The sequence below is a fragment of the Zonotrichia leucophrys genome, chromosome 8, assembly GCF_028769735.1.
Source record: "Zonotrichia leucophrys gambelii isolate GWCS_2022_RI chromosome 8, RI_Zleu_2.0, whole genome shotgun sequence".
Classification (NCBI taxonomy): Eukaryota; Metazoa; Chordata; class Aves; order Passeriformes; family Passerellidae; genus Zonotrichia; species Zonotrichia leucophrys.
The window spans coordinates 9,315,794-9,337,252 of record NC_088178.1 but is presented as its reverse complement, the minus strand read 5'-3'; the positions used below and the strand labels follow the sequence as shown (position 1 = coordinate 9,337,252).

Below are 21,459 nucleotides of genomic sequence, written 5' to 3'. Positions count from 1 at the left end.
GTACTTCAAAAGAGATGATGTAAGTCAGAGCAGCTAAGATTTTTTTCATGTTTCTGTATGAATGGAAAAGAGATCTAGACACATCAGACTGTGACACAGACATCAGACACATCTTCCATAGAGAGTCACTGTGGCTTTATGAAGAGGTGTTTTTTCCCCTCAAACTTGTTTACTTCTGTTTGGTTTTGAATTTTTTAAAGAAGCTCTCACATTTTCAACATAAGCTCTAGTTTTCCACTATGCATAAAGTAAAATAAGTACACCTACAAGTGCACAGACAGCAAGGTGCTTCTTTGCAATACTCAGTAGAATAAACACAAGAATTTTCCATGGCTCCAGAGCTCTCCAGCCACAGCATCCTCCTTACATACAGTTGCTTCAATTTCATTACTAAGAGCAAACTATATCCTTATCATACTTTTCTCATTACTGGACAACACAAACAATGGATCTATGCATTATTGTTAAGACTGATCAGAAAATAATATTCCTTTCTCAGAGCGATAAAAAGATTTTTGAAATTTTATTTTTAGACTAAAGGGGAGTATGTCTAAGTTATTTTAATTTTCTTTTGGGAAAAGGAGCTTATCATAAAAGAAAGAGGAGGAGAAAACATAGGAAGCACGATCACTTGCCAGACAGATAATCTGATCATCAAGACTTCCACAGAAAATATCAGAAACCCAGGTTTCCAAGCCCTTCTCCAAAGACAACAGGATTCTGACATTTTGGATGCACACCAAAACACCAGGCCATCAACCCTTCTAGGGCAGCAAGGGGTTTTTTTTCCTTTCCTCACACAAAAGGCCTTCCCAGAAAAACTTCCATTAAAATATGAATTTCTTCAAAACCTCCTGCATTTTCCCCAGAGAGGGAAAAAAAAAATTAAGCTTTCAACCAGATGTAGTTACAGTTTTGCATGGAACTGCAACCAACAGAATGAGAAAAACAAAAAAACTTCTATAAAGTTCTGGTAATACCTTTAATCATATTACAAGCTTAATGCATTACATTCATTTTTTAAATTATCACAGTTGGACTTTTAGATCAAACAGAAGGAAAAAAAAGATTTCTATCCACCAAAAGCATGTTATAAAAAAACACTGCTGCTCAAAACAGGTCAAATATTTTCTTGTGCCTGAAGACTAACAAATGGGATTTTCCATAAGGTAGTCATTAGGTGTTTTGTCTTTATTTTTGTTACTTTTTAAAATGGTAATATATAATTTCTACCCCTCTATTTAATGCACTCTAATCTGTATTCCTGGGAATAGCAATTTTCTTAAGACACTTCTTTTGGCATTAGTTGTGATAGGATTGCTTTCTCTCATGTTTGCATTTTGCAGACCACAAGACTCAGAAGATCACTGTGAAACAAGGACACTGGGCCAACCCATTCTGTTGGTATGACACAAAGTCCAGCCCAGTCTGGCATTCCTTCCACCCTGAAGGAGTCTCACACCAGGTAGTAGAAGCTAACTTGTTTCTTTGCTGTTGAATGACTACCCATTTTTTCCCCAGCCTTCCTCCTTAGGCAAAATGAACATTTTAGCTTTCTGGAGAACCTTTAAACTGCTGCTGTCCAAGGGCCACAATAAGATGTGGGAATTGCACCCAGTCTGGGGGAAGAAGGGGGCTGGTGGTGCAGACCCCCACACTTTCCCTTTCTCGCAGAGCCAAGCCAAGTCCATTAGAACTGACAGGGCATGCAGAGCACAGGAGAGAGGGCTAATTGAGTTTAAAAGCTGTGTAGCTGCAGTCTCATTTAGGAAATGCCTCCAGGCCTGCTCAGGAGTTTAGTAATAAACCTAGACCACAAAGCAAACTGAATGTTCAACTCTTCTTGCCCAGAAGGGAGAGAAGATCCTTTTCTCCACACTCCTAAGTTCATGTTGTTAGCCCCTCCAATCTTTCTCCCACAAAGTAGGATTCCAGGAATCATCACCATTTTTCTTATCCTGAAGGCAGAACTGCATACTGTTAACAGTTTCTATAATCTCGATTACATATTCCTATTACAATAAAACATCATTATCATCACATGAAATCAAGAATCTGTCTTGCTAAATTTTGCTAAAAAAAGTAAATTTCAGCCTAAGCCAATTTGGAAAATAGAAATGGCCACAGAGAGTTTCAGAACACAAATAATTCACATTTGATCTTTTCTGCCACAAGTGGCAACTATAATTGGTACATGAGAAGATTTCTGCCCTAACCAATTGATCACGAAGGCATTTAGATATTCTGTAGAGATGATTTAAAATGGGATAACTCACAACCAGAGTACTCACAGTATTTAATGGAGCTATTAAGTGTGAAAGGAACCCAGGACTAGCTTCCAACCCAGTCATGAATACATTCAAGAAATTTGAGCAGACCATAGTAGGACATATTCTGAAATAATACCAAAAATATGGGAACAACCACAACTAAAGGTCTTCTCACATGCTTTGTTTTTACTGACTCTAAGCTTTATTAAGCTTTTAGTCTCCTATAAAAACAGCTCCATGAAACAGCAGGAGAAGCACCAAAGCTGAATAGCCAGAAACTCTTACACAGATACAAACTGTAATCGTGACTAGAGCAAGCAGTTGCACAATTAAATTGGAGGGTCTAGAGCCCAAGTCCATCCAGGACAAACTGAGGGAACTGGGATTATGAAGTCTGGAGGCCCAGGGGAGAATTTCTCACTCTCTATAAGTACCTTACAGGCAGCTGAAGCAGAGCATATCTGAGTATCAAATGTCTTTTTTTCCCAAGTAACGAGTGATAGGATAAGAGAAAATGGCCTCAAGTTGCACCAGGGGCCATTTAGATTTGATATTAGGAAAAAATTCTCCACCAAAAAGCCTGTCAAGCATTGGAAAAGGGTTCCCAGAGAAGTGATGAAGTCACCATCCCTAGAGGTACTTAAAAGACATGCACACATGGTGCTCTGGGACGAGACTTAAGTAGTAGACCTGGTAGTGTTAGGTTTGCTGTTGGACACAATGATCTCACATGCCTTTTCCAATGTGAATTATTAAATGAATGACAGGTTCAGATCACTGGCTGTGTTACCATGTACGCTGCTTTAGATAATGGCTAATTCCTTCCTTACATGACACTTAAAATGTCATAATTATATTCTTAAATCCAAGTGGTTCTTGCAATCACCTGGGCCATATGAATGCATTTAAAGACTGAAATCCATAATAGAGTTTCCTTCCTAATGTATACATACATTCCTACAGCCACAGTGAAATTATTTCTACAGATACAGCATTATCAGAGAGCCAAATTGTATCCTTGCTGTCCAACAATTACAGCACTGCTCCATAGAGCAAAACAGGAACATCTGGAATTCTGTTCTTGTGAGGGCAGCTGGGACTGCACTGCTATGTCAGGAAATGAACTGTGCTCAGGTTATAAAATATACTTGGGGCTGATCACAGAAAACTAACAACCATCCTGGTACTGAAGAAATTACTTGTGTACAAGGTATAAGGGAAAATTTGTCAAAGTGCATAATGTATTTTTCTGACACGGAGAAATTGTGCAGATTCACTCTATATTTAAATCCCATTGAGCATAAATAGTTCCCTTGCATTTCGGAAATTATTTCCTAGGTAGGAAAACAGTGTGATAACTAAGACTGATTTTACCAAACCTATCACTAAGGAGAGTTATTTCACTAACTCATACTCTAACTAAGAACAAGTTTGGGTAAATGCTACCTATTACTTCTCTCAAGTTCTGCTTTGGTTTCATGTTACTCCTCAGAGTTTGTGGCAACAAGTGCAAGACAAATTATTAGCTTCACTTCAGACAAAACTGAAAATACTGATTGTAGTAGCCAAGAATAGTGGCCTACATAAAATCTTCCTTTATTAATATTATTGAGTGCAGTGCCATTCATAAGATTCCATCTTTGTACATATTTGCATCGATATTTTGGAAGAACCTGAGTTGTTCTATTAATGCCCAGGTTTAGTAGAAAGCCATTTTGATGATCACAGACTTGAAAGACCCTGTTTCTAAACACTTGAGACACACTAGATAAAAAAATGCCCAATAAATTACTTCTGCTAAGATGCAAAGTTGCTAAATTAATACAAAATTAATAAGAATAAATTAATTATTCTTCTTCAATTCTATTTACCTTCAATATTAAGTAGATCCACGTCTACTCCATATGCTTTGAACATTATGTATTATTTGTTTTTAAGTGAGAAAAGAAAGGCATACCTAACTACCCACATTCAAATTTGAGACTTGTACTATAAAGAGAAACCACTTTGCTGAAACTCCATACCTATGCCTTTAACAACTTTTAATATTTTGTTATAGTTCATGGAGTATAAATTGGCTTTAAGTTTTGTTAACACTGCATGAATATTTCGAAGGAGTTCATCCACTTAGCCAAAATTAGGAACAGCTAAGTATTTACATGGTATAGTACCAGACCTACACAGTGAGCCAGTTTAAAGGGGGGGGGGGGGAGCCTAAGTGAGATTTACAAAGGCATTTGATCAGGATAAAGAAATAATGCAACTATTGTAACAGTCTCCTGTTAGAAGTGGTGGAGGGAGCACTTTGAACGAGTTTTACTTACACAGCATTTCTTCTCCTTTGAAATATGCTCTGAAAAAAGCTTCACAATTAACATATTGTATACATTTTTCAAGGTTTTCAAAGATCAGGAACTGTTTCTGGAAAGACTCACTCCAATTTGGCAAATAATTTGAGCAAACATTACACCAAGGTGCATTAAATCTTTGAGGGTACAGAAACATGTGCTTACACACAGTTAAATTGAATAAGAAAAACTAAGTCAGATACAATTTTAAATGGCATCAGGAAAGAAAAAGGAAAAAAGAGAGCAAGGGAAAGGACAAGAAGTTTAAGCGGTAGAAAACATTACAACAGCCAAGTGGAAACAAATGAGATATTATAGCTGGGGTTCAGTCACAGGACTATGTGTAACTCTGTTACAGCTGAGCACCAAGAGCTTCTGGTGAAACTAGCGCTGTGTGTGACTTCAGGAAAAGGATAAAGAAGCATATTCAAAAGACAACGAACACAAAGAAAACACAGTCATGACTATCGACAATAGTGAATTCTGTACCGAATGTGTGAACTGGACATGAGTGAGGCAAAATAGAACCAGCCCCCCTTGGCCTGGGATTTTTGCAGTGACACAAGCCAAGCAATCTAAACAGAAAATGTCTGTGCTAGGAGAAGAAGACATAAAACACCACAAAAACAAACTGCTTTCCTCATGGAAGAATGGTAACTTTGGACAACACTTGGCATTACAAGTTCAAAGGGTGATTTCATCTGCATTTTAAGTACAGACCCAGAGATTTTACAGTATTCCTGTCTCCACACTATTGTTTTGTGTGCCATTAATGGCATTTAAATTATAGACCTGCTGCAGCCATGTAGTCAAAACACCACATCACCCGATGAGACACTGTATTATAATGTCAGTGTGTCTGTGTTTTAGCTGTGCTTTCATATACTCTACTTCTCTTCAATCACCCTTTTTCTCTGCCAAAGGATAGATACAAGAGACAAGTCTATCTTTAGCTCCACAAAAATTTCTTACTCAGGCAGCTGCAACACTTCATTCATCACATATCCAAGTCTCCTGTTTACAGCAATGAAATTTTTAGACGTACAAACAGTACAGAAGCAGATAAAAAAAGTCATTGAGAACTTAAAATGAAAATACAGAATATGGCTAGGGAGTCAGAAATAATATGCTCCAAATTAATTTCTAAAATATATCAGGTGGGATTTCTCATTTCTTTTGGGTTATTTTGAGTATTAGGTATTTTCTGTATTTACTTCCAGTGAAGTATTTCATATTTACTGAAATACTGTTTCCCAGAACCATGATATTGTATGTATTGACCTTTACATACAGTTATTCACAATGACAAATATTGATTAAATAACTTATTCTTTGACAGCACCTTAAAAGAAAATATATTGACATTACTGAACAATTTCATGACTAAATCAGAAACACTTCTTTTTCTAAATTATACTAATAAAAAGCTAAACTGGTCATAGCAAGTTACTGAAGAGCTGGGTACTAAAGTCAGAATTTTAGCCAGCATTTAAAACTTTTTTCAATCTCAAAAGCTTCAAGCTATTTCAAGGTCAAAAAACTCCTGAGGGGTGTGTGGGCAGACATCTGCTCCCATAAGCTGGTCTGCTGCTTGTAGCCCTCAAATGGACAATCTTCATTTGAGATGAAATATTTATATATGGAACAATCTTCAAGACTCCATTATTTCCTGCTTTCTGCATGTGTAATTCATCATTTCAAGCACTCAGATTCTCAAAGTATTCACATTAAGAAAAAAATGCACAATATTAAGTTAGTCAGCTAATTTTATTCTGTATTGGCCTATTTTTAATGCCATATGCAAACCAGCATTGATTTTTTGCTTATTAAAGGCATAGTCTCAATTCAGAAGAGCTAAATATCAGGAATTCATGAAAACTTTCGTGCATGTTCTAAACTTGCCAAGAACATCTAGAGCAACTGAATATATTTAACAATTCAACTAAACTTTTACAATTGTTTCTTCTGAGCAAGGGAAGACAAAGCAGCCTACAATTTTCTTACAAAATCTTGAAATTAGTTTACTTTTTTCTAAATGAGAAAACTTTTAATATCTTAGCAATGTAGCTTCTTTATTTCTTTGTTTTCCCCTCAACGTGATGTGATTTATCTCCTCCTACACTCCATTTTCAATATCATCCCAAGTTACAATGATTTGGCATTGGACAGAAGATTATGGAAGCATAACAAAATTCCACCCAGCTTTTCACTCATCCTTTCTCACAGTCAAACCACAGCAAAAGGCCACCCCACTGTAGGCATTGGAGAAATTCACGCATACATAGCAAGATCGCAAATGTTTGGGGTTTTTTTCATGTGTCAATAATCAAAAGGATACATTTCCTATTCCTGACCTTCAGAACAGAAAGCTCAGTATCATTCAGATACCAAGGCACTGGACATAAGCGAGGTAGGAAGGGACCTCAGTCCCTCACCTAGCCCAGTGTGCTACTCAAACTTGAGGAAAACCTGGCCTTACCCTGCGCTGAGTGTCTAGTCCAAATCTGAAGTATCATCAAGATGGAAGATAGCAGCCTCTCCTCACATGTCAGTAATAATACAAGGCAAAACTTTATATACTTATGTGATAAAAAATGTACATAGGACCTTATATTAGCCAATGACTGAATTGGAAGAAATGCACATTTTAGCTGTAATATTTAACTATTCTTCATGACATGTGCTCTCCTTTGTGAAAATAAACAGCTGTGGTATGTCAGATACTACCCATGGTAACTACTGCTAAATGCACTCAGTTTACACTAGACCATTAGATAACGGTGTGTTAGGTGACTTGGCATGATCACCAAATCTTGATATGGATGATCCTTTGCAGATACTCTCAGTTTTTGAATCTGACCATATTTTTATCAATGCCTCACTAATATTTAATTTCTTTTCAATTCATGTCATTCACAACAGCTACCTCAAAAGCCCTTAAGGAGCTAGTGGAGCCAGCCTAGACTAGATTCATTCCAAGTACTGATGGTTTGTTCTGACAATTCACACAGAAAGTCCTCCTTGCACATCCTTTCCTAAACTCAGCACCGAAATTTCCATTTAACTTCACTAAGAGGAAAGTAAAGTAACATCAGGCCCTTTTCAAAACCTGCTTTGAAGACATACTGTCTAGCCCAGAGATAGCCCTGGAACAACTCACTGTTTGTAAGCTTTTGAATGTGACAATCCCCCCAAAAGAATCTATTAAGAGATACGCAGTTTGGATTCTCAAAAACAGATCTTCTGCACAGAGTTTGCCTCCTTTAGTTGATCTCTGACCTTTAAATAAGGGTTAAATACCAGATATTCTCTTCACACATCTTTTCAAAAGATGTGGTATTGCCTGGCAAACATTTCATTCTTACTCAAAATCAGCTGGCTGTGACCTGTGTTTCAGGTATAGAATGAAGGAACTTGGGAAAATTAGAATACCTTTTACTCTATGCTGTGCTCCAAACTGGGATATCAGGCCCATTTTTAAACTTACTGATATGTGCTACTGATGAGGCAACAGGAAATTCACTGACAAGAGGAAGTGGACTCCATTTGAACAAAAACCAAATTGAAAATGATCAGTACCCTCTGTATTCCCTCTTACAAGTCACAAGTCCCACATTAGACTATGGATTTCCAAGCGTTTCAGGGATATTAATGATTGAATGCATTCCATTTTACACCTTGTTGTATTTTTTTATATCTTTTTCCTTTTAAATGGAAGGAAAACACCATTTTCTTAGACAATTTAGGATGTATCACAAAGAAATGGGTGTATTACATTTCCAAAGCATGTGTTCTTCAATACTTGTATAGAAAAACACAAAATTAAATGTTTAGCAGATATTATTGGTGGAGTGCTGATACAAATAAGCCTTTACAAAAAGCAATACAATAATATTTTTCTTTTCCTCTCAACTACATAGAAAGTTTTTGCTCTGTGAAGTCCAGCAAACAAAAATATTTGACACAGTAAAAATCCTTTTCCACTCGTGACCATCAGAGAAATCTATTATATTGTGTCTCAAAGACCCTCTTTTATTCAGACCAGTTAACACTCAGTCATGTTCTTGGTAACCAAATTTTGAATTTCCTGATAAAATATTTCTGTGCATTCATGAGTTACAAATTTTTCAGCCATTTCCCTGGTTTCTCCAGATAAACTCTTTCAACCACGTCTTCTAATTCTAACTTGCATACAATGATAGCCTGACTGTCTGGAATGCTTAATTGCTATCGACAACAATCCAGCTGCACACGTTTAATCATTTCCTTGCACAGTCAAGAAGCAGCCACCTATGTTCAGGGACATGTGATGGGACTGATGGGGACACAAGGAGGTAGAAACTATTCCTCCTGTCCGCACTTTTCACTGCTCACCGTCACTCAAATCCATGGGGTTGTAGAGAAACTTGCAGCAGGCCTACCATATCTATGATTTTTAAATACTGTTATAGATTTAATGATACGAAAATCTAATAAATTTGAGTAAAATTTAAGCTACTACAGGAGAAAGAGTATGCATATCAGATCAATAATTAATTACTTTTTTAATCAGATGATTAGATATCTTCTGGAGGGAACATGAATTAGCACAACTCTGTTTTGCTGTTCATCCAGACACCTCTTTTTAAGCTGCAGGTTTGGACAAACATTTTCAATCAAATATCTGGCACATGAAACATTATCAGTTTTCATTATTAAGGGCCTATGTTTGAGTTGAAGAAATATGGAGAGAATACCTGAAGAGCAAAGAAACCTAAACCAACTCCAAAAGAAAAAAAATTTCCAAACTCACAGAAACATCTATACTTGCATTCTGGTCCTGAGAAAATAGCTAATATAGGAAAAGCTTTCTGATCATAATTTTCCCAAACATAAGAAAAGCAGGAAACTATGTAAATGCAGTAAAATGAAAATGCCAAACCTAAACAGAATCACAAGTGAACATACATGAAAATTTCAACAAGAAATTATATAAATAGTGCACTGAATTATCTTCAGTTTATAATTACCAGCTAGTCATAAGCCACAGACACATAACCCCTTGCAATGCAATTGCCCAGCTGCCACAGTTCACAACAGAGAGCGCTCCCAAGGCTATTATTTCCCTTTTTCCAGTGTATTTCTGCAACATATTTTTGAGTTTTATCTTTAGAGTCCAGCTGGAATCACGCTTCTGTTGGCAGCCAGTTTTCCCCCACAAACTCCCTCCCCCATGAAGGGAAAATGCAGAATGGTGGCGCAGTGGGAGGAGAAGCAGGAAAGTAAAGGGGGAACACACAATCAGAAGCAGTAGTTCTACCAGACCCGTGTATTAGGCAGCATCTTTTTAGTCATAATAACTCTTCAAATGCACCTCATCAGAAGCTATTACACACCACACCTCTCACAAGAATAGGCATGTTTGCTATGTTTCTGCACTCTCATTTTACATAAGCAACCTTTGTTCTCCTTGTCTCAAAGTAACGAATGCAAAATCAAATGAAAGTCAGCAAGATTCATACTATAGCACATTTGTACAAGTAGTTTTTCCAAGTATGCCCAAAAGGCATCTAGAGAAGAGTAACTAAATTAATTTCAATTACCTGATCTTCTGAACTATAAACAAAAATCAGCATAAAGTTTCAGTAATAAAGCAGTCAAACATGAGTAAGGAAGCTCAAAACTCAGTTCACTTCTTTCAAAGTCAATTTAAAAGGAAAATACCTTAGGAAATCCCCACCTGAAAAGCAAAGTACTCCTTTAATTAGGCCAACTCAAGTTGACATACACAGAATAGAAGAAAATTGCACTTTTTAAGGTTCAGCTTTGCAGATAGGAAAGGCTAAAACTCTCTTACACTAAAGGTAAATTATAGCATCCAAAATAAAGGTTGTCAAAGGAGAAAAACTGCCTTAAAGGTCATAGGCTGCTCCCACTAGTAATTCTACATATTAATAATCTTAAAACAAGAAATTTCTCTCAGAGCTGTATTCCAACATGTTATCTCCAAAAAAGAACTTGTAAGATGCAACAAGCCTTCTGGTTTTGTCTGTCTTGTTGACAGATTAATAAACCCTACAGTTTGCTACATATAAATATTATTTTCGTTTATATTCTCGGGTTTAACTTTCAGTGTAAGATTTAGCAAAAAGTTGATTTGCATTCTAAAAATCCTTTTCAAACCCTCAAATTCAAGTGCTAACATTTTCAGCTATCAAAGTCATATGCATAAATACCAGGCTCGTGCCTTTATATTTCCAGAATTAGCAGTTGAACCTAAGCTTTTTGATAATGGAAACAGATTTTGGGGTTCTGGTTTACCTGCTAAACCTCTTCCTGGAAAGCTGTGGAGCTGGAGAAAACACATCCTGCATGCAGATTTCTTGGTTGTGCAGTGTCACACCTCACCCAGGAGCTGTCATTTCAGCAGAAGGAGCAATATCAACTTAGACCTAGGAGGAAATAACAGCACCCAGCAAAGAATACATTAGCTTCCTAGTTAAGGACAAGAGGAGTCAACCCACAGTCATTGCAGCCATTTCCTAATTAGAAGAGTCCTGGAAATAGAGCAACCAAAGTTCTGAACTCAAAGGTCAGCTAAAAACTGCAGTTCTCTTCCAAGGATCCATACCCAAAATATCCACAGAGATGTATATCTAGGCAATACGTAGAGCTGCCTAAAAAACTGCACACAGAAAAATACCCTCAGAAGCCAGCAGGTTGAAGGTAATCCTCCTAAACTATTTGGGGGACTAATGAGAACCAGAGACATAGAACTGCAGCCTTTAAAGTTTTGCTGGCCTTAAAACAATATGGCCAGAAATTCTCTCCTGGAATTTGGCCCTGAAAACACTTCTCTGCCAATTGACAAAGGAGCAGGCTCTTGTACTGCATATCTTAAGTGAGACTGAAAAATTAATTCTATTTCTTCTTATACAAACAAATGGCTCTTAGCACTTTTAGAAAGGTCCCTGGATTCTACAAAAACTGGAAACGCCATGAAGATGCATCTGCAATTATGAACAAATTTGTTTGCACATTTGCCATCAGAATTACTTTTTCCGAGATAATTTTAATATTACACCATTTTAATTTTCAGCATGGCAACTGTGCACAAGCGTCATCTGGGTGGTGAATGCTGGGGTAGCTGAACTGCTGTATAGGAACTCTGCTGGGTGGTTTTCTGTGCATGTGCAAGGCAGTGTGATATCTGCCTTGCTTAGAATTGACTGCAAGCAAACCAGTTCTTTAAAACAGAGGAATTTCTAAAATCACAGAGCTAAAGGTCTGGCAAGTGAAGAACTAAATGACAAATACCACATCAGCTGAACATAAAAGCATTCCATGTAACAGAAGATACCCACACTTTAAGACCGGAGACCAGTTTAACTCCTTAACCATGCAGGATGGCAAAACATTTGTTACATAACAGCAACTTCACATGGCATTTTTACATCCTGCCATCTTTTCACAGGAGAACAGTAGATTAGACTTCTACCGACTCTGAGAGACAGGGAGTGGAGCCAGCAGCAATATTTAGCAGAGTGACTGATTTCTGGCACCATCTAGCTTCTCTGCAACAGGAATCTGGCAGCCTGGTAGGTGCTTTTCAAAGACACTGATTGAATAATTGATACTATTGCTATACAAATGCTCAAGACAGCACAAGAAAGAATAAGAAATAAAGTAGGTTTGGGGCTTAAGACCTACTTTTTTTTTTTTTTTTTTTTTTCAAATAAGGATTGTGAAGCAAAAATCCTGGGCAGAATACCAAAGCCAAGAGAATGCAGATTCTGTTCATCATTCAGCTTCTGACTATGCAACTCTGCCAAATATCTATAATATATATAAAAGTATTAGAAAAAAGAAGCCATAATGCAAGCAAGACTATTAATTGTTCATTTTCATGAGATATGGTATAATCTGAAAAGAATAGATTTGTTTTGACCAGTGGAACTCTTCCTAATTCCACTCAGGAACTGCAAAATTCCAATGATTATTTCTAATTGTAAGACAGTGGATTTATGTTCATTTACTGCACTTAAGGGGTTTTGAACACTGAAAACTTCAATCCCCCCCCACCAGCTCTGTATGGAGAACTGCTGACCATTTGAGAAAAGCAGACATGTTTTGTGCTGAACGTCATCATTCATTAACTGATGAGATATACAGCTTGTGCTCTGTAAAATTTTGCAGAAAAACATTTACTTGTCAGCATGGGGACATGTTTACAGACTCACACTTTGGTAAACTAGAAAGGAAAGGAAGACAAATAAGGTTGGTTTATATCCTCAGTAGAGGAGGAAATGCAGAGAAACAGGAGGAAAAAGAAAAAACAAATCTTTCTGGACTATACCAGACCAGCAAGCACAGTCTCTCCAATTCCCACAGTAACTTTCTTTCCATTTGCGTGAAATCACCTGCAATGTGCTTTAGGAGCTAATCTCTACGCATTTGGTTTACTTGGCATAGGCCCAATAAAAGCAAGGATTCTCAATTACATTACAAGCCCAACCCGCTTTCTCACTTCGTCTTTTCAACTGCATGTGACCACAGCTACTGAAAATAGAAAATTAGCTACATTTACACACAAGTAATACATAGGAGCCTCCTAGATGGAAAAAATGGAACATAGTTACATGCTTTTTCCTATAATCCACTTAAAGTAATATTTCTCTCCCTCAGGGTTGTAATGTATTCAAGGCAGTTTCTCAGTAAAGAGGTCCAGGGCTATTCTGCTGTCGATTCATTCATGATCTGCTCTGATTTTGTGATATCATTGAATAACTGAAGTGTAAATGCAGGACAGGCATAGCTGTCTATGTGTTTTAATGTATTTCAAAGGGTTTTTTATTTAAAGAAGAGTCTTATGTTCTCTTCTCCCTAGATATGCTGGGATTTTAGATTCCACATTTTCCAATACTTTTGGTTATACAAGACTAAGGACCATATATTTTTCATGAGATGGGGACATGGGATGACTGAAGATTAAAAAGTATTTGGTATGGCATGAATAAGAGTATCCAAGTGGAAAGGAATTTTAAGATTTAGATCTAAGAACTCAAATGCACCCAATGAGAACCACAGGCAGAAGTCTGAACCAAAACTTGAAACCACCCTCAAAGTCAGCACCCGTTATTTGAAGACATTTTATACTCATTGAACAGTAACAGATCAAAATGAAAGAGCAAGCAAAGCAAAATGAGATAATGAGAGCAAAGCAGAGAACATGCTCAGAGAGGGGAAAGGGAAATTGAGACATCTGTCATTAACATCTGACTTGCATGTCTCTTAATGGGCTTCTATTGAGTTCTATGCTACTCAACTGTGATTACTACAAAGAAGGAGTTTTTATATCTCAGAATATTCTGGATAGGAAGGGACTCGCAAGGATCAGCAAGTCCCACCTGAGTGAACAACCCATGGGGGATTGAACCCACAGCTTTGGTGTTTGCACCACACTCTCACCATGTGTAGAACTAAAGTATCTTGGGCTATTGCACACTGCTCACTTGAGAGAAACTGCAAGGCATTGAACAGATTTCTGTGATATTCCTACACTCAGATTTCAATCTTCAGTGATGCACAAAAGAAAAGCACTGGGATTATCAGAAGCAATTCCCCTGAGCATTGGGGAAGGAGAATTTTTAAATCCCTTGGTCCTTTTGAAATTCTCTGCATGCCATTTCAGAGTAATGTATTGTTTTAAAAAACCTGGTAGGGAATTCTCTAGAAAGCAAAAAGTTAGATTTCCTGATATGCACATATGCAAACCTCTGACTCCTGCATTCTCATATACCAAAAGGCTGCAAATTTAGTCAAAAAACCCAAAAAAACCCCACCACATAAAAAACCCCCAAACAAAACAAAAACCATAGCCACCAGAATGTACTACATTTACGTAAATATTTTCAGAAGACACATTATGCAGGTAATCCAATACAATCATAAAGAGCTGAATGAGGTTCTAATCCTGACATTAAAATACCCAAAATAGCTGCTGCAAGATGGAAAATAATCCAAAGAACAGAGGAGACAGTTAAAGTGCTAAAAGCGTTATAGGAACCTTTATATTTTATATTCAGGTGGAGTTTGTCATGAGCAGCCCACTCCCTTTTGGCACTGAATAATTCCCAGCATTTTCATATCAAATCTCAGATACACATATCAAAGACAACTTTCTAATCTTGTAAGTGTGTTTAGAGAAAAGGAAGCAGAGCAAAAAATACCAATAAACTCCCCCTTTCACCCTTGTCCTCACCTTACTGGCCAATATTTCTTGTTTTTATTAAATATCTGAAGAATTCTCCTACTAGACAGAGAAGACCAAAAGAAGGTAACTGATTTGTAAGTGCATCCTATTAAGCTTTTATTTGATAAACTAAGATCAATTTCATATATATATTTCTCCAATAGCAGGCAAAATTGCAGTTCTAGACAAAAAAAGTGTTTAGGACCTGCTACTTATATTGGCTTAAATGAATTTGACATTAGAGAGGAAACTAGACCTCTGAAATCATTTGTCTTCAAATTCCTCCCAGTTTTTACCACAGAAGTAGGGTGAATCACTAAGTATTTGAGCTGTTTGTTCTCCTTCCTCACCTCATTGTGTTTGACATTAGATTAGTAGTGCTGTGAACACCATCTGACAATAATACTGAGCTCAAGACAGGGACCTTTATGTGCCAAGTAAAAAGATATTTTAAAATCTACATTTCACAATATGAACATTAAGTTTCAGAAACATGAGACTGGTTGTACCTTTCTTTGCCCATATTCTATTCTTCCTTCCATCCTATTCACTAATTTATTTCTTCCTCAGTCTTGTACTCCATCTCCCAAGCCTTCAGTGACAGCTTTTAGAACCTGAAACCAGTGTCAATCAATAGGTTCAGGTCAGCTGCCAGATCCATGGGATCAGAAAGATCAGAACACATTTATCCAAAGTCCAAGTGCAGTTCCTTATTCAGACAGCTACGCTGCCTGCTAGTTATTGGGTGGAATTGAAAACAAAAGTTATATTAAAAGACAGCAGGATCATTATTTCTCCTTTCTGCCCCACCTCCTCAAGTGCCTGAGGTCATTTTCCACAACAAAAATGAAAGCCCTTCTTGAAAGTGTTTTTGTGCTAAACAGCAGTGGTTAATTTCTTGCAACTAATTAGTTATTCAAGTGGAGGTATAATGATCCTCCAACATGATTGAAAGTGCTTCAACTGAGTTTCCTGCTAACAGCATACTTCTAGAAAAGATGCAATAAATCAGCAGGGTTATGGAAATCTTTAAACAAAAGCAAGTCTATGACAGGAACCCATTAAAGATACAGCCATGTAATATTTATGCACCTAGCTGCCTCGTGCTTTTAACCCAGCACTCTCAGCTATAGCTTTTTAGCACCTGGGTCGTATTCAGTAAGAATGAAATCCACCCTATCTGCTAAGAGCCAGCAATGTCTCTGCTTTAGGTGTTCAGTGTATAGGGCTTAAGGGATGGAACTTCCCTCCAAATGGAATTTCATCCAGATATTTCTAAGTAAAAATATAAATAGAACACCTTTGAACAGCACAGAAAATGTAATCTGTGAGCCTCAAGCTCCCTGATTACCTTCAGCAAGAAAAGAGGCAGGCACTGACACAAGAATGGTTTATAAATCCAGGCAGGTATTGATGCAGAAACAAAACTCCTCAGAATAGCCAGTACCACCTATGATTGTTCAGATCAGGATTTGTGATTAGGAGTGGTTACCACAATGGTGATAGGGGATCTCTTGAGACTTTTACAGAAAGTCCTGACTGTGTAAAATGCCATCCACTTACTCCTGAACCTACTAATTCATTTCAGAATTTTTATTTAAATGTGTTGGGTACTGCAGAAAAGCAAGACCCTGCGGTTGAAAAACCCATTTTGATAATGTTTGAAGTTTCTGGGTGCTACAGTTGTACTGATCTGTTTAAATCTCCAAAACAAAGATATTTCCCTTTCTGTTTGCACATTAAAATGTCTGCAGGTATGCTTGCATGTATTTTTAAGCTACACAAGTGCATAAGAAGCAAAGAGAATTGTTTAATTTATTAACTTATTTGGCTGTACATGCTTTTCCTCATCCCATTCACTCATTTATTTCATTGCCAATGCCCCAGTCAGTCTTCCCACAGTTTTAAAAGACTGAATTTGGATTCACAAACCAATTTGAGTTGAGGACTCAAGTACAATTTCCTGGCCTACCTTTCCTTGCTGTAGCAAAAGTCTGGAAAAAAGGGAAACCTTGCTGCTGTGAGGTTGGGACTCTGGGAGGTAGGAATTGAAGGACAGAGAAAAGGAAACCAGACATCACTCCCCCTTTCCCACTAAAATCAACTTTGTCTTCACGATAGGTTTTTGGGCCAATGACCACTTTCAACTCACACCTTCTGTTGGAAAAACAAATTAGGAGTCCAGCTTTATTTTGTCAATAGAAAGTTTAAAGTGGTCACTAGAGCAAAAAGCTTTTCAAAGGGTAGCTGAGCTCAACAAGGACAAGGAGGAGGATGTTGAGAAAGCCACAAAAACACAGGCAGATTACAAACCATTAAAGGCTAGGCCATTTTCAATAATAAAGATAAGGCCTTAGAACAGTTCTGGTAATTTGTATCTATTTATTTCTTTAGAAGAATATGCATTACTTTAAAAAGCCTCTGTCAGAGCAGTAAAAGGTATTTTGTGTTTGTGTGTGTCAGTCTTGATAAAAAAAATCCACCAGAAAACAGTAAATTGACTAGGCATTTGCTCCCTGAATACATGGGATTATGCTTCACATTTGTGCTGTAAATCATTGGATCCTGTACAAGCAATTGTACTGCAATGGGTTTTGCTATGCTAAATATTTAAACTGTGTGCCCAGTCCTTCAAAGTCTGAGCTTATTCTGTGTTCAGAGCTTTTTAGAGTTGAGTCAATAGCATATTTGTTTTGAATGGCTGCTCCTAGATAACAGTAACAAAAATCCAAAACTTGTTTACATCATTTAACATGCCTAAGAGCTTAGCCTGAGACATTAAAAAAGCCACACAACAAGCAAGCAGAAAAATGCAATCCTTTAGAATAGTCTCTACTGGTGAAAAGAAGTTACACCATCAAAAAGCAAAAAGAATGTTTTGCCAACTCTGGACCAAGAATTGCTTTGTTTTTAAACTGGAGAAATGACTGGCATAAAAAGACTTCAAGGAATTTCCTCTTCTCCCTGAAGATAGTCATGAGCCTTTCTACTGCCCCAGAGTTTGTGTTGCAGTGATTGCAAGGAGAGGTGCCTCTTGTGGGTCCTAAGCAGGAGCCCTTGTTTATCAGGGTGTGCAAAATGTGGAAAAGAGTCAAAACAAGGCAAATCAGGCAATTCCATCAATCCTGGGCAAACTGTTCCCATCTGAGCAGTACCTTCAGCTCTAACAGGCTCTAATATCAGCTGTGTGGCAAATACCCCTGGCCTATTTTCTTACATTGATTTGCTACCTTAAGAACAAGGCTTCACCAACATGTACACACCAACACTCATGGGGTGCTCTACACATTCTCAAATTGCATTTGTGCTCTAAATTCTGCAAGTAAGGTGATGCTTTTGGGAACAGAAATGAAGCATAATTTCTCATCTGTTTCAAATTACACATGAAGAATACCGAGGCTGTTAGTAAGAAATAGATTAGCATACAGAATTTTCACAAAGGAAAAAAAATGCAGAAATGCCAAAATACAATTACAGCAAAGGAAGTAATGCAACCAGGCAATGATTTACCATCCACACATTTTTAGAATAACAGTTCTAATTGTTAGAATCCAGTGCAGAGTAGTAGACACAGTATTTGAAAAAACAAGCCTTTCATATCTCTACACTACCTCGAGAGCTCCTGATACCTAATCTGGAAGCAGACAAAACTCAAAAAGGTGCCTCCTTTCCAGTGAAGACGTGACTTCCCCTCCGAGGGCCTGGGGCACTGTGCCTGAAATGCTAATAGCTTGAGTTGTGTGCAATAGCCCTATATTGTTTATATAGCACTTCACATGTTCAAAGCACTATGAGATATCAGCCATCACTACACTTTTATGAGGCTGTAAGTATTCCCCACTAAACATCAGGGTTCAAATGACTTGCTCTTGATCAAAAGAAACTTTGTGCAGCAGGACTATAATTATTTGAATTTGGTAATTCTCGCAGACCATTCCTATGGCAACACAGAATGAAGAGGGGGATGGGATATTAAAGCCAATTGCTATCGCACTCTGCGCTGGCAGCAAGATGGACACGTGGAGGATCTCTTAGGCAAACCTACACTCACAGCACCTTTTATAGAAAATTATTTAAAAATCAGGAGCAAAAGTTAAACAAAAGGTTTTGAAAGCCCACAAGCATGTTTTTCTATATGTATCTATTTAACACGTTCACTGTGAAGAACATAAAAGACAACATGTAAATGGTACTGAAGTACTCCAGAAATCCTAAAAGGGGGTTCTGAATTCATTCTGAAGCAGTTTGGGAGGTTTTATACCAAGATTAGTAGGTAACTTAAAAGCAAGCCCATTTTCTGCAGAAAAAGAACTACAGTCTCCTGTCCTATGGCTGACTACAGTAGGACTCAACTTTTAAAAATATAGAATGTTTTTGCTCTCCATTTTTACACATGTTCTTCCTATGAAAATTCAACTATGCTGACATTTATATTGCTAGTCTCAAAGTATCAAGTCTCTGCTCCTGAAAAAGAACACAAACACAAAGGAGATGCTGAAAAACAACCAATGTATCCACAGTATATATGACAACCAAATAAAGGCTTGACATAAATGCTAGACAGGATAGTTGCTGAAGATTCTTCTCATTACAACTGAAATCACTTGATCCAAAAATCCAAACACTGAGATTGAAGACAGAATAAGAAAACTCTTATCCTCTGCCTTTCCGTCCTGTGCCCATCCTATCCTACAATATTGTCTTTCCCACCTCTTACATTTTGCCTCATACACAGCCCTGGTTTCCACACACACCACATGTTTCCAGAGCACAGCTTCGCAGTTATTGGCCTTAGAACCTTGCCTGCAGGGTCACGTGGGAAATAGATCATACTACTAAGACAACAATGTAGACCACTACACACAGTCCAGATTCATCAAATGAGAAAAGGGTGCCTGCTTAAAACTATCACAGGAAGGGGGAGGGAAAGAAATTCTCTTCAAAGGCAGCAATGAGTGCAGAGAGAATTACTAACAGAACCTTTTGTGTTTTAGCCAGGTTGATCATGTTGCTGTGAATATTTACCCGCTGTCTTACAACTTTCACTTGGCATTTTTCAGGTACAGGCTACACAGAACTCTATGCCAGACTATGCTTGCAATTTCTACTGTTTTGATTAATATTGCCTGAAAAGTTAAATTACTGAAATATTTGCTAAAATATTAAAGTATAACATCAATAGGTGAGCATTACTTCATGGCTATTAATGTAAGAACCAGTTACCATACTCCATCTACTGATCTAAAGAACAGATGTTTGCATATGATTTATGGACATTGAAATACGTGCATATCTTCCATAAATAGTAATGTGTTCCAGTAACCAAGAGTAGAGAATTGTGATCCATAAGATTGGGAAGTTGCAGGCAGTATTAGAATTTATTTACCAATTTCTTGGCTTTAAATAAAAAGCAAATCTCATAGAGCCAGGGCCTGAATCCTGTATGCTGGAAAAGTGCTTACAATGTCAAACAGGACTAACAACATGCAGTAATAAATTGCAGTTGGGCTCAAACGGGCAGACACAAAAGTCTGTTTAGAACATGAGTGCAACTATGATTTGTTAAGTAAGAGTAGCAATTTATATTGATTGAGATGTAATAAATCTAAATAGTAAGCAAAAAGCCAATATTACTGTGTGTGCTCTCACATTAAATATGGGCTTGGAAGTTTCTTTAGTATCAAGATTTAACCAAATACCAATCAGGTAGAACTCTAATGGGCAAAGCATAGTTTTGAGCTCTGCAATTAAATTATTTCTGGAAGCGCAATCAAATATCTGATTGAACTAATATCACTGCTGCTTCTCACATTTGTTCTGTTCCTAAATTAGCTTGGCTAATCAGTATCCCACCTCATAGCATGTGTTGTAAACATGTAATATTAGCTGATGGGTTTCATTTCAAGAGCAAAGTCAATTTTTGGACAGCAAACTTACTCAAAAACTTCATCAAAGCCTACAAACACACAAAGCAGCATGTTTGGAGATGTCACAGTTTCTAGGCCATCAGAACACTGATAAGACAGTGAACTTCAGATCACTCTGTGATGGCTGTGCATGTCAAACAAGTTTGATTTCGTTTAAAAACCAGTTTTGTGGACAATATTTCACCTGAAAGTGTTTTCTGTTTTTCCACTCTCTTATTCTATGAGCAAGAACCAGGAATGTACAAAAAAGCAGCCTTGTAGAATGGAGAATTTAAACATGGCAATCACAACTTTTTGCTCCTGTCTCAGGCTGGCATGCACTAGTGCTTCAAGATGTTACACAGCTGCTCCTCTTCCCCAGAGATGGCTGTACTCCAGTAAATGGTGAAATACTCCCTCAAACTTTTTTTTCCAAAAGAGGTTAACAGAGATGTTTCCATAGGTCTAAGGCAACATGAAAACATGGTGATTGTGTGTTTGGATTTCTTGTAAAACATTAGCCTTAGATATACTTCATTAGGAGCTGATGCTACACTCCAGCACACTGCAGAAACAACTGCAGTTAGTGTCTGTAGAACACAGTCAGAGTCTTAGGTTACAGTGATTGTTATTTGCTTCTGTTCTTGCAGATTTTTAGATCACAGAAGAAACAAATACTTTTCATTTTGTCCTGTTGATAGCTG

General features: G+C 37.4%; 2 long non-coding RNA genes across 7 annotated transcripts in view; one reads left to right on the top strand and one right to left on the bottom strand.

Moving 5' to 3' along the window:
* The window catches only part of LOC135450884 (uncharacterized), a 135,249-nt gene that overhangs the window by 89,313 nt on the left and 24,477 nt on the right, over window positions 1-21,459 (bottom strand). Inside the window, exon 2 of the long non-coding RNA XR_010441175.1 lies at window positions 10,919-11,049. This is a non-coding gene — a long non-coding RNA (uncharacterized LOC135450884). The remainder of the gene's footprint in view (window positions 1-10,918; window positions 11,050-21,459) is intronic.
* Window positions 1-21,459, top strand: part of LOC135450883 (uncharacterized) — a 60,557-nt gene that overhangs the window by 34,436 nt on the left and 4,662 nt on the right. For 3 of the 6 annotated variants that reach the window (XR_010441170.1, XR_010441172.1, XR_010441169.1), the window contains exons 3-4: window positions 1,347-1,465; window positions 12,072-12,195. This is a non-coding gene — a long non-coding RNA (uncharacterized LOC135450883). The remainder of the gene's footprint in view (window positions 1-1,346; window positions 1,466-12,071; window positions 12,196-21,459) is intronic. The other 3 variants (XR_010441171.1, XR_010441174.1, XR_010441173.1) reach the window with 1 other exon arrangement.